Source organism: Oncorhynchus clarkii, chromosome 6 (assembly GCF_045791955.1).
Source record: "Oncorhynchus clarkii lewisi isolate Uvic-CL-2024 chromosome 6, UVic_Ocla_1.0, whole genome shotgun sequence".
Taxonomy (NCBI): Eukaryota; Metazoa; Chordata; class Actinopteri; order Salmoniformes; family Salmonidae; genus Oncorhynchus; species Oncorhynchus clarkii.
The window spans coordinates 12,513,389-12,525,175 of NC_092152.1; the positions used below are offsets into that span (position 1 = coordinate 12,513,389).

Genomic DNA, 11,787 nt, shown 5'->3' on the forward strand with positions numbered 1-11,787 from the left:
TGTGTCACATCCACATGGTTAGCAGATGTTAATGCGAGTGTAGCGAAATGCTTGTGCATCTAGTTCCGACAATGCAGTAATAACCAGCGAGTAATCTAACCTAACAATTCCACAACTACTACCTTATACACACAAGTGTAAAGGGATAAAGAATATGTACATAAAGATATATGAATGAGTGCTGGTACAGAACGGCATAGGAAAGATGCAGTAGATGGTATAGAGTACAGTATATACATATGAGATGAGTAATGTAGGGTATATAAACATAAAGTGGAATAGTTTAAAGTGGCTAGTCATAAATGTATTACATAAAGATGGCAAGATGCAGTAGATGATATAGAGTATAGTATATACATACACATATGAGATGAGTAATGTAGGGTATGTAAAGTGTCATTGTTTAAAGTGGCTAGTAATACATTTTTACATCAATTCCCATCAATTTCCATTATTAAAGTGGCTGGAGTTGAGTCAGTATCTTGACAGCAGCCACTCAATGTTAGTGGTGGCTGTTTAACAGTCTGATGGCCTTGAGATAGAAACTGTTTTTCAGTCTCTCGGTCCCTGCTTTGATGCACCTGTACTGACCTCGCCCTCTGGGTGATAGCGGGGTGAACAGGCAGTGGCTCGGGTGGTTGTTGTCCTTGATGATCTTTATGGCCTTCCTGTGACATCGGGTGGTGTAGGTGACCTGGAGGGGAGATAGTTTGCCCCCGGTGATGCGTTGTGCAGACCTCACTACCCTCTGGAGAGCCTTACGGTTGTGGGCAGAGCAGTTGCCGTACTAGGCGTTGATACAGCCCGACAGGATGCTCTAGATTCGATCATCTGTAGAAGTTTGTGAATGCTTTTGGTGACAAGCCAAATTTCTTCAGCCTCCTGAGGTTGAAGAGGTGCTGCTGCGCCTTCTTCACAACGCTGTCTGTGTGGGTGGACCAATTCAGTTTGTCCGTGATGTGTCCTCCGAGGAACTTAAAACTTACTACCCTCTCCACTACTGTCCCGTCGATGTGGATAGGGACTGCTCCCTCTGCTGTTTCCTGAAGTCCACAATCATCTCCTTTGTTTTGTTGACGTTGAGTGAGAGGTTATTTTCCTGACACCACACTCCGAGGGCCCTCACCTCCTCCCTGTAGGCCGTCTCGGCGTGCATGGCCACGCCTCCAACTCAATGAGTGAGTAATGTTCAGTCTAAACATACTTCTTAAGTCAAAAAGTAAAAGACAATAATCTCTAATTGTGTAATATAAAGCTTAATAAATAAGGCTACTAAGCTACCAAGCTGCTAGGACAGAACTGACCTGGCTGCAACTTCAATTAGCACTGAAGTGAGAAGTGAGAGGTGTGAAAATTCTTGAGCTTAACAATGGCAGGAGAGTTTCACAGCTCCCCCCCACCCAAATGCAGAGGCCTTTGAAGCCCTCATGGCTTATCCCTGGGCAGAGGTCATTACAATACAGCACCCCATGGATATTAAAAATAACACTGAACGGAATAAATACAAAATAAAGCTCCTCAATGACAATCCAGAGACACTATTTGCTGACTGCTACAAAGAGGAGAATGTAAGCAACTTAATGTTCCACACAGACCAGGCATGGCACAGTGCTATAAGAGCACACGACCCTTATGTCAAGAGAGAGCGTATTGTCCCAGAGTGGAAACTCAGAATACTAGACATTGAGGAAATTGAAACAACCTCTGTCAACGTGTACAAGTCTGGGACAGTAATGGTGCAGGACTTCCTCAAGCAGTTCCAGCAGGACTTACAGGATCAAAGAGAGCACAGCAGGTAAAATCTCTCTCTCTGTGACGACTCCCCCATCCTGAGTGAGTCTGATCACACCTCTTCAAACTGTTCTGCAGATGAGGACAGTCCCCCCCCCAGCATTGAACACACCCAGGTCTCACAACTACACTGCTCCTCCGTCATTGAGAGGGATACATTTACAGAGCTGGAGGGAGACATGGTGGAGCTCAGAGGGATAGTCCACACAATCCAGACAGAACAAATTCACAAAACAGACCAGCACAACAAAACCCCACAACAAGAGCCGGAGGGCAGAAGGTGGAGATGGACGGCTGTCTGAGAGAGCTGGCTGCTCTACGGACTGAGGTGAGAGAACTTAAAGGGGCACACATGGCACTGAATGAAGAGGTGACAAAGCTGAGGTGTGACAGAGAGCAGGACACTCTCCCAGACAAGCCAGCAGAACAGCCCTCCTCAGACCCGGACCACAACCTCAACACCACAATGGGACAGACAACACAGGACCCACCAAGTCAACAGACCCCACCCCGTCCTAACAGACCCCACCCCTTCCCAACAGACCTCACCACTTCCCAACAGACCCCACCCCTTCCCAACAGACCCCACCCCTTCCCAACAGACCCCACCCCGTCGTAACAGACCCCACCCGATCCTAACAGCCCTCATGTCAGCTCCCCTGATAGCTCTTGACGACCCCCACACATCCGAGGAAAACTTTTTCCCAAACACAAAGTGGCTAAACTCTGGTGCCCAAACACTAGGCATGCCCTGTGTTTGGGCATGCCCTGCATGTTGTTGTCAGAGGACAGACTAGGGTCCCCCAGCTTCATCATCATTCACACGGACACAAATGACCTGAAGGCCCAGCAGGAAAGGGTAGCCACAGCACTCAAGGGAGTGAATGAAAAAGCATCTTCCACTTCCTCCAACTCACAAGTGGTTATCTCCACCCTGCTACCATGAAAATACTTTCACCCTGCCACCATACAGCAGGTGAATGCAAGCATTTTGTGAGACTGTGCCTCAAAACCTAATGTCAACCTGGCCCACCACTCCACCCTGGACTTGAACAGCCTTTCCAACCAGGTCCACCTCTACAAGGCAGCAATCCCAACTTTTACCAAGACCCTGAAGGACGTCACCTTCAACCATAGCCCCTGCACCTCACACAGGAGCAACAGACACCCCGCCCAGACCAGTCCCAGACCTGCAAGACCCCCTCCTGAAGGACCTGCAGCGAGAGAACCCACGCCAAGAGGACCTACACCCAGACTACAGCATCACCAGCCACACCCCAACCAGCTAAACCCACCCCAAGCAAAACCTGGCCACACCCTATATAGGCTTCCCCCATATCAGACCTATGCCCCTTCTGTCCATCCCGTGCCCCTGGCCCCTGCGGCAAGGACCTCAACATGACAGCAGGACATATGCCCAGGCCGTGAGCAGAGCAACAGGCCCAACCCCCACTATTAAACCCACCCAAGCCCCATCCTGCCACCTAAGAGGTGTGTATCAGATGCTAAACATGCTCTGCTCACACCTACTGTGATGGTCTGGGCCTAAACCACACAAAAACAACACTAGACACTATGGAAGACAAAGCTCATCCTGGAATATACAAGGTCTGAGGTCTTCTGCCTTTGGCCTAATGAGCAGGAACCCAGACTTCATCAAAGAAATTGGAAATACAGACATTTTCATCCTACATTTGGTATAAAGCAGACCTAACCCACTCTATTAAATTAATCAAAACAGGAACATTTTACATTTGGCTAGAAATGAGTAAGGAAATGATCTCAACAGAAAAAAATGTCCTCAATGTGTGCTACCTATATCCCCCCAGTAGAATCCTCATACTTTAACGATGACAGCTTCTCCATCCTAGAGGGGGAGATCAACAATTTCCAGGCCCAGGGACATGTACTAGTCTGTGGCGACCTAAATGCCAGAATTGGACAAGAACCTGACACCCTCAGCACACAGGGGGCCAAACACCTACCTGGAGGTGACAACATTCCCTCCCCCATACGCCCCCCCCTGACACAACTACGACAACATAACAAATAGAAATGGGTCACATTCACAACTCCTGCAGCTCTGTCGGACGCTGAGTATGTCCATAGTCAATGGTAGGCTTCAAGGGGACTCCTACGGTAGGTACACCTATAGTTCATCTCTTGGCAGTAGTACTGTAGACTACTTTATCACTGACCTCAACCCAGAGTCTCTTAGAGCATTCACAGTCAGTCCACCGACACACCTGTCAGATCACAGCAAAATCACAGTCTACTTGAACAGAGCTATGATCAATCATGAGGCATCAAAGCCAAAGGAACTGAATAATATTAAGAAATGATACAAATTAAACAAATTCAATTCAATTCAATTTAAATAAACGCCCTTTTCCTTCGGAACTTGTTTCTCCTGCGCCTGACTCCACACCCACGTCTCCTTGGGAAGATCTGACACCAATAACTACCATGGGATATGCGTCAACAGCAACCTTGGGGAAATCCTCTGCATTATCATTAACAGCAGACTCATACACTTCCTCAGCAAAAACAATGTACTGAGCAAAAGTCAAATTGGCTTTTTACCAAATTATCTTACAACACACCACGTATTCACCCTGCACACCCAGTTGACAAACAAACCAAAACAAAGGCAAAGTTTTCTCGTGCTTTGTTGATTTCAAAAAAGCTTTCTACTCAATTTGGCATGAGGGTCTGCTATACAAATGGATGGAAAGTGATGTTGGGGGTAAAACATATGATATTATAAAATCCATGTACACAAACACCAAGTGTGTGTTTGAAAGAGGCTAAAAACACAAACATCTATTTTCACAGTGCCGGGGGGTGAGACAGGGATGCAGTTTAAGCCCCACACTCTTCAACTTACATATCAACGAATTGGCGAGGGCACTAGAACAGTCTGCAGTACCCGTCCTCACCCTACTAGAATCTGAAGTCAAATGTCTACTGTTTGCTGATGATCTGGTGCTTCAGTACTCAACCAACGAGGGGCTACAGCAGCACCTAGATCTTCTGCACAGATTCTGTCAGACCTGGGCCCTGACAGTTAAATCTCAGTAAGACAAAAATAGTGGTGTTAAATTAAAGGTCCAGTTGCTAGGACCACGAAAACAAATTCCATCTAGACATCGTTGACCTGGAGCACACAAAAACTATACATACTTCGGCCTAAACATCAGCGCCACAGGTAACTTCCAGATGTGAACGATCTGAGAGACAAGGCAAGAAGGGCATTCTATGCCATCAAAAGGAACATCAAATTCGACATACCAATTAGGATCTGGCAAAAAATACTTGAATCAGTTATAGAACCCATTGCCCTTTCTGGTTGTGAGGTCTGGGGTCTGCTCACCAACCAAGAATTCACAAAATGGAACAAACACCAAATTGAGACTGCATGCAGAATTCTGCAAAAATATCCTCTGTGTACAATGTAAAACACCAAATCATGCATGCAGAGCAGAATTAGGCCGATACTCGCTCATGATCAAAATTCAGAAAAGAGATGTTAAACTCTACAACGACCTAAAAGGAAGCTATTCCCAAACCATCCATAACAAAGCCATCATCTACAGAGAAATTAACCTGGAGAACAGCCCCCTAAGCAAGCTGGTCCTAGGGCTCTGTTCCCAAACACAAACAGAGCCCCAGGACAGCAACAGAATTAGAACCGACCAAATCATGAGAAAACAAAAAGATAATTACTTGACACACCGGAAAGAATCAACAAAAAAAACAGAGCAAACTAGAATGCTATTTGGCCCTAAACAGAGAGTACACAATGGCAGAATTTTATTTATTTCTATTTATTTCACCTTTATTTAACCAGGTAGGCTAGTTCTCATTTGTAACTGCGACCTGGCCAAGATAAAGCAAAGCAGTTTGACACATACAACAACACAGAGTTACACATGGAATAAACAAACATACAATCAATAATACAGTAGAAAAATCTATATACAGCATGTGCAAATGAGGTAGGATAAGAGAGGTAAGGCAATAAATAGGCCATGGTGGCAAAGTAATTACAATATAGCAATTAAACACGGGAATGGTAGGATGTGCAGAAGATGAATGTGCAAGTTGAGATACTGGGGTGCAAAGGAGCAAGATAAATTAAAAAAAATACAGTATACGGATGAGGTAGATTGGATGGGCTATTTACAGATGAGTTATGTACAGGTGCAGTGATCTGTGAGCTGCTCTGACAGCTGGTGCTTAAAGCTAGTGAGGGAGATATGAGTCTCCAGCTTCAGAGATTTTTGCAGTTTGTTCCAGTCATTGGCAGCAGAGAACTGGAAGGAGAGGCAGCCAAAGGAAGAATTGGCTTTGGGAGTGACCAGAGAGATGTACCTGCTGGAGCGCGTGCTACGGGTGGGTGCTGCTATGGTGACCAGGGAGCTGAGATAAGACGGGGCTTTACCTAGCATAGACTTATAGATGACCGGGAGCCAGTGGGTTTGGCGACGAGTATGAAGCGAGGGCCAGCCAACGAGATCTTACAGGTCGCAGTGGTGGGTAGTATATGGGGCTTTGGTGACAAAAAATGGATGGCACTGTGATAGACTGCATCCAATTAGTTGAGTAGAGTGTTGGAGGCTATTTTGTAAATGACATCGCCGAAGTCGAGGATCGGTAGGGTGGTCAGTTTTACGAGGGTATGCTTGAAGGATGCTTTGTTGCGAAATAAGAAGCCGATTCTAGACTTAATTTTGGATTGGAGATGTTTAATGTGAGTCTGGAAGGAGAGTTTACAGTCTAACCAGAAACCTAGGTATTTGTAGTTGTCCACGTATTCTAAGTCAGAGCCGTCCAGAGTAGTGATGCTGGACAGGCGGGCAGGTGTGGGCAACGATCGTTTGAAGAGCACACATTTAGTTTTACTAGCGTTTAAGAGCAGTTGGAGGCCACGGAAGGAGAGTTGGAATACTTGACCACTGTGACTGACCCAAACTTAAGGAAATCTTTGACTATGTACAGACTCAGTGAGCATAAACTTTGCACTGAGAAAGGTTGCCGAAGGCCGACCTGGCTCTCAAGAGAAGACAGGCTATGTGCACACTGCCAACAAAATGAGGTGGAAACTGAGCTGCACTTCCTAACCTCCTGCCAAATGTATATTAGAGACACATATTTACCTCAGATTACACAGACCCACAAAGAATTTGAAAACAAAATCCAATTTTGGTAAACTCCCATATCTATTGAGTGAAAGACCACAGTGTGCTATCACAGCAGCAATACAGTGCCTTGCGAAAGTATTCGGCCCCCTTGAACTTTGCGACCTTTTGCCACATTTCAGGCTTCAAACATAAAGATATAAAACTGTATTTTTTTGTGAAGAATCAACAACAAGTGGGACACAATCATGAAGTGGAACGATATTTATTGGATATTTCAAACTTTTTTAACAAATCAAAAACTGAAAAATTGGGCGTGCAAAATTATTCAGCCCCCTTAAGTTAATACTTTGTAGCGCCCCCTTTTGCTGCGATTACAGCTGTAAGTCGCTTGGGGTATGTCTCTATCAGTTTTGCACATCGAGTGACTGACATTTTTTCCCATTCCTCCTTGCAAAACAGCTCGGGCTCAGTGAGGTTGGATGGAGAGCATTTGTGAACAGCAGTTTTCAGTTCTTTCCACAGATTCTCGATTGGATTCAGGTCTGGACTTTGACTTGGCCATTCTAACACCTGGATATGTTTATTTTTGAACCATTCCATTGTAGATTTTGCTTTATGTTTTGGATCATTGTCTTGTTGGAAGACAAATCTCCCTCCCAGTCTCAGGTCTTTTGCAGACTCCATCAGGTTTTCTTCCAGAATGGTCCTGTATTTGGCTCCATCCATCTTCCCATCAATTTTAACCATCTTCCCTGTCCCTGCTGAAGAAAAGCAGGCCCAAACCACGATGCTGCCACCACCATGTTTGACAGTGGGGATGGTGTGTTCAGCTGTGTTGCTTTTACGCCAAACATAACGTTTTGCATTGTTGCCAAAAAGTTCAATTTTGGTTTCATCTGACCAGAGCACCTTCTTCCACATGTTTGGTGTGTCTCCCAGGTGGCTTGTGGCAAACTTTAAACGACACTTTTTATGGATATCTTTAAGAAATGGCTTTCTTCTTGCCACTCTTCCATAAAGGCCAGATTTGTGCAATATACGACTGATTGTTGTCCTATGGACAGAGTCTCCCACCTCAGCTGTAGATCTCTGCAGTTCATCCAGAGTGATCATGGGCCTCTTGGCTGCATCTCTGATCAGTCTTCTCCTTGTATGAGCTGAAAGTTTAGAGGGACGGCCAGGTCTTGGTAGATTTGCAGTGGTCTGATACTCCTTCCATTTCAATATTATCGCTTGCACAGTGCTCCTTGGGATGTTTAAAGCTTGGGAAATCTTTTTGTATCCAAATCCGGCTTTAAACTTCTTCACAACAGTATCTCGGACCTGCCTGGTGTGTTCCTTGTTCTTCATGATGCTCTCTGCGCTTTTAACGGACCTCTGAGACTATCACAGTGCAGGTGCATTTATACGGAGACTTGATTACACACAGGTGGATTGTATTTATCATCATTAGTGATTTAGGTCAACATTGGATCATTCAGAGATCCTTATTGAACTTCCGGAGAGAGTTTGCTGCACTGAAAGTAAAGGGGCTGAATAATTTTGCACGCCCAATTTTTCAGTTTTTGATTTGTTAAAAAAGTTTGAAATATCCAATAAATGTCGTTCCACTTCATGATTGTGTCCCACTTGTTGTTGATTCTTCACAAAAAAATAGAGTTTTATATCTTTATGTTTGAAGCCTGAAATGTGGCAAAAGGTCGCAAAGTTCAAGGGGGCCGAATACTTTCGCAAGGCACTGTATTTGTGACCTGTTGCCACAAGAAAAGGGCAACTAGTGAAGAACAAACACCATTGTAAATACAACCTATATTTATGTTGATTTATTTTTCATTTTGCACTTAACTATTTGCATATCATTACAACACTGTATATATATATAATATGACATTTTACATGTCTTTATCCTTTTGGAACTTTTGTGATTGTAATGTTTACTGTTCATTTTTTATTGTTTGTTTCACTTTTGTTTATTATCTATTTCACTTGCTTTGGCAATGTAAACACGTTCCCATGCCAATAAAGCCCTTAAATTGAAATTGAATTGAGAGAGCATTTAGAGTGAAACATGACCCTGGAGGACACAAGTATTTGTTTGCTTTGAACTTGAAGTCCTATAAAGTGATGTTTCATAATTCTAGCCCAAAGAGGACAGCGAAGAAGACATACATGATGGAGGGGTTTCGTCCCAACTTGTACCACTATTCCCTATACTGTATAGTACACTACTTTTGACCAGAGCCCTATGCGTCCACTATATGCGGAAATAGGGTGCCATTTGGGACCCACCCCATGATTAATAGGTTGCAAAACAGGAGGAAGTCATCACTGAGTGCCAGTGCTGGCTGAGTTGACTGAAGTTCCTGTATATACCAGCTGAATTCTCAGTGGCATTATCTGGAGAAACAGATAGAAGATAAATAATAATAAACACAAAGATCCTAAATAACCTAAGCTGCTTATTCCTGAGTCTTGAGGAACAGAGTGATATTTAACAACATTTCCAGAGGACCCTACTGCCAAACACACACATAAGTAGGCACGCACACACACACACGTACACACACACACCTAATGTGTGAAGGAAACTCGCCAGAGGGATATGGGAAGTGTCAGTTCAGCTCAGACATATCAAGAGCCCACCCTCCATCCTTTTGTCTCATCCTCTCAATCACTCCCACATTCTGTCTATACTGTACACTTCCCTTACAAGTTCTCTGTCTATCTTTAACTCCATACATATCTCATCTCTCCCTCGTCTTCTTTTCTCATCCAATCTGATCTCATCTCCCTCTCCATCTGCCCCCGTACTCCCTCTTTCTCCATCTGCCCCCGTACTCCCTCTCTCTCCATCCGTACTCCCTCTCTCTCCATCCGTACTCCCTCTCTCTCCATCCGTACTCCCTCTTTCTCTATCTGCCTTTTTCTCTCTTCCTCTCCCTCCCTTTCTCTTCTATTGCACATGTTCAAGAGCTGAGCGCATGAGTAATAGTTTCTTGATTAATTTATGCTCTGGGAGAAAGAGAGAAAGAGAGAGATTGAGAGAGAGAGAGAGAGATATTGAGAGAGAGAGAGATATTGAGAGAAAGCGAGAGAGAGAGAGATATTGAAAGAGAGCGAGAGAGATATTGAGAGAGAGAGATATGTGAACGATCTGAGAGACAAGGCAAGAAGGGCATTCTATGCCATCAAAAGGAACATAAAATTCAACATACCAATTAGGATCTGGCTAAAAATACTTGAATCAGTCATAGAGCACATTGCCCTTTATGGTTGTGAGGTTTGGGGTCTGCTCACCAACCAAGACTTCACAAAATGGAACAAACACCAAATTGAGACTCTGCATGCAGAATTCTGCAAAAATATCCTCAGTGTACAACGTAGAACACCAAATAACGCATGCAGAGCAGAATTAGGCCGATACCCACTAATTATCAAAATCCAGAAAAGAGACGTTAAATTCTACAACCACCTAAAAGGAAGCGATTCCCAAACCTTCCATAACAAAGCCATCACCTACAGAGAGATGAACCTGGAGAAGAGTCCCCTAAGCAAGCTGGTCCTGGGGCTCTGTTCCCAAACACAAACACACCCCACAGAGCCCCAGGACAGCAGTACAATTAGACCCAACCAAATCATGAGAAAACAAAAAGATAATTACTTGACACATTGGAAAGAATTAACAAAAAAACAGAGCAAACTAGAATGCTATTTGGCCCTAAACAGAGAGTACACAGTGGCAGAATATCTGACCACTGTGACTGACCCAAACTTAAGGAAAGCTTTGACTATGTACAGACTCAGTGAGCATAGCCTTGCTATTGAGAAAGGCCGCCGTAGGCAGACATGGCTCTCAAGAGAAGACAGGCTATGTGCACACTGCCCACAAAATGAGGTGGAAACTGAGCTGCACTTCCTAACCTCCTGCCCAATGTATGACCATATTAGAGACACATATTTCCCTCAGATTACACAGATCAACAAGGAATTCGAAAACAAACCCAATTTGGATAAACTCCCATATTTACTGGGTGAAAATCCACAGTGCGCCATTACAGCAGCAAGATTTGTGACCTGTTGTCACAAGAAAAGAGCAACCAGTGAAGAACAAACACCATTGTAAATACAACCCATATTTATGCTTATTTATTTTCCCCTTGTGTACTTTAACCATTTGTACATTGTTACAACACTGTATATATATATAATATGACATTTGCAATGTCTTTATTATTTTGAAACTTCTGTGTGTGTAATGTTTACTGTTCATTTTTATTGTTTAATTCACTTTTGTATATTATCTACCTCACTTGCTTTGGCAATGTTAACACATGTTTACCATGCCAATAAAGCCCCTTGAGAGAGAGAGAGTTCTGACATACCATGTCATACCATGTCATGCTTCTCAGTCATGTTGACACTGGTCTACTACTATTGCTTTAATATATATTGTTGTTCTCATTAATATTGTTGTTGTAGTTGTTGTTAATGGTAATCCCATGTCCACTACTACTATTATTATTGCTGTTGATCCCACCATTTATTTATATATAAAAATATATATTTTATATATAAATATATATTTTTATTTTATTTTTCGATATGTATACTTTGACAATGTAAGTAATATTGATAAATAAAGTCAATCGAATTGAATTGAGAGAGAGAGAGATATATATTGAGAGAGAGAGAGATATTGAGAGAGAGAGAGAGAGAGGAAGAGAGAGAGAGAAAGACAGAGAGAGATTGAGAGAGAGAGAGATAAAGCCCTTGAATTGAATTGAATTGAGAGAGAGAGGGGGGGGGGGTGAGAGAGAGATTGAGAGATTGAGAGCGAGAGAGAGATTGAGAG

At 43.5% G+C, this 11,787-nt stretch overlaps 1 protein-coding gene across 1 annotated transcript in view; it reads right to left on the bottom strand.

Annotated features, from left to right (window-relative positions):
• Positions 1 to 11,787, bottom strand: part of LOC139410630 (FERM domain containing 3) — a 94,194-nt gene that overhangs the window by 41,862 nt on the left and 40,545 nt on the right. The window lies entirely within an intron of this gene.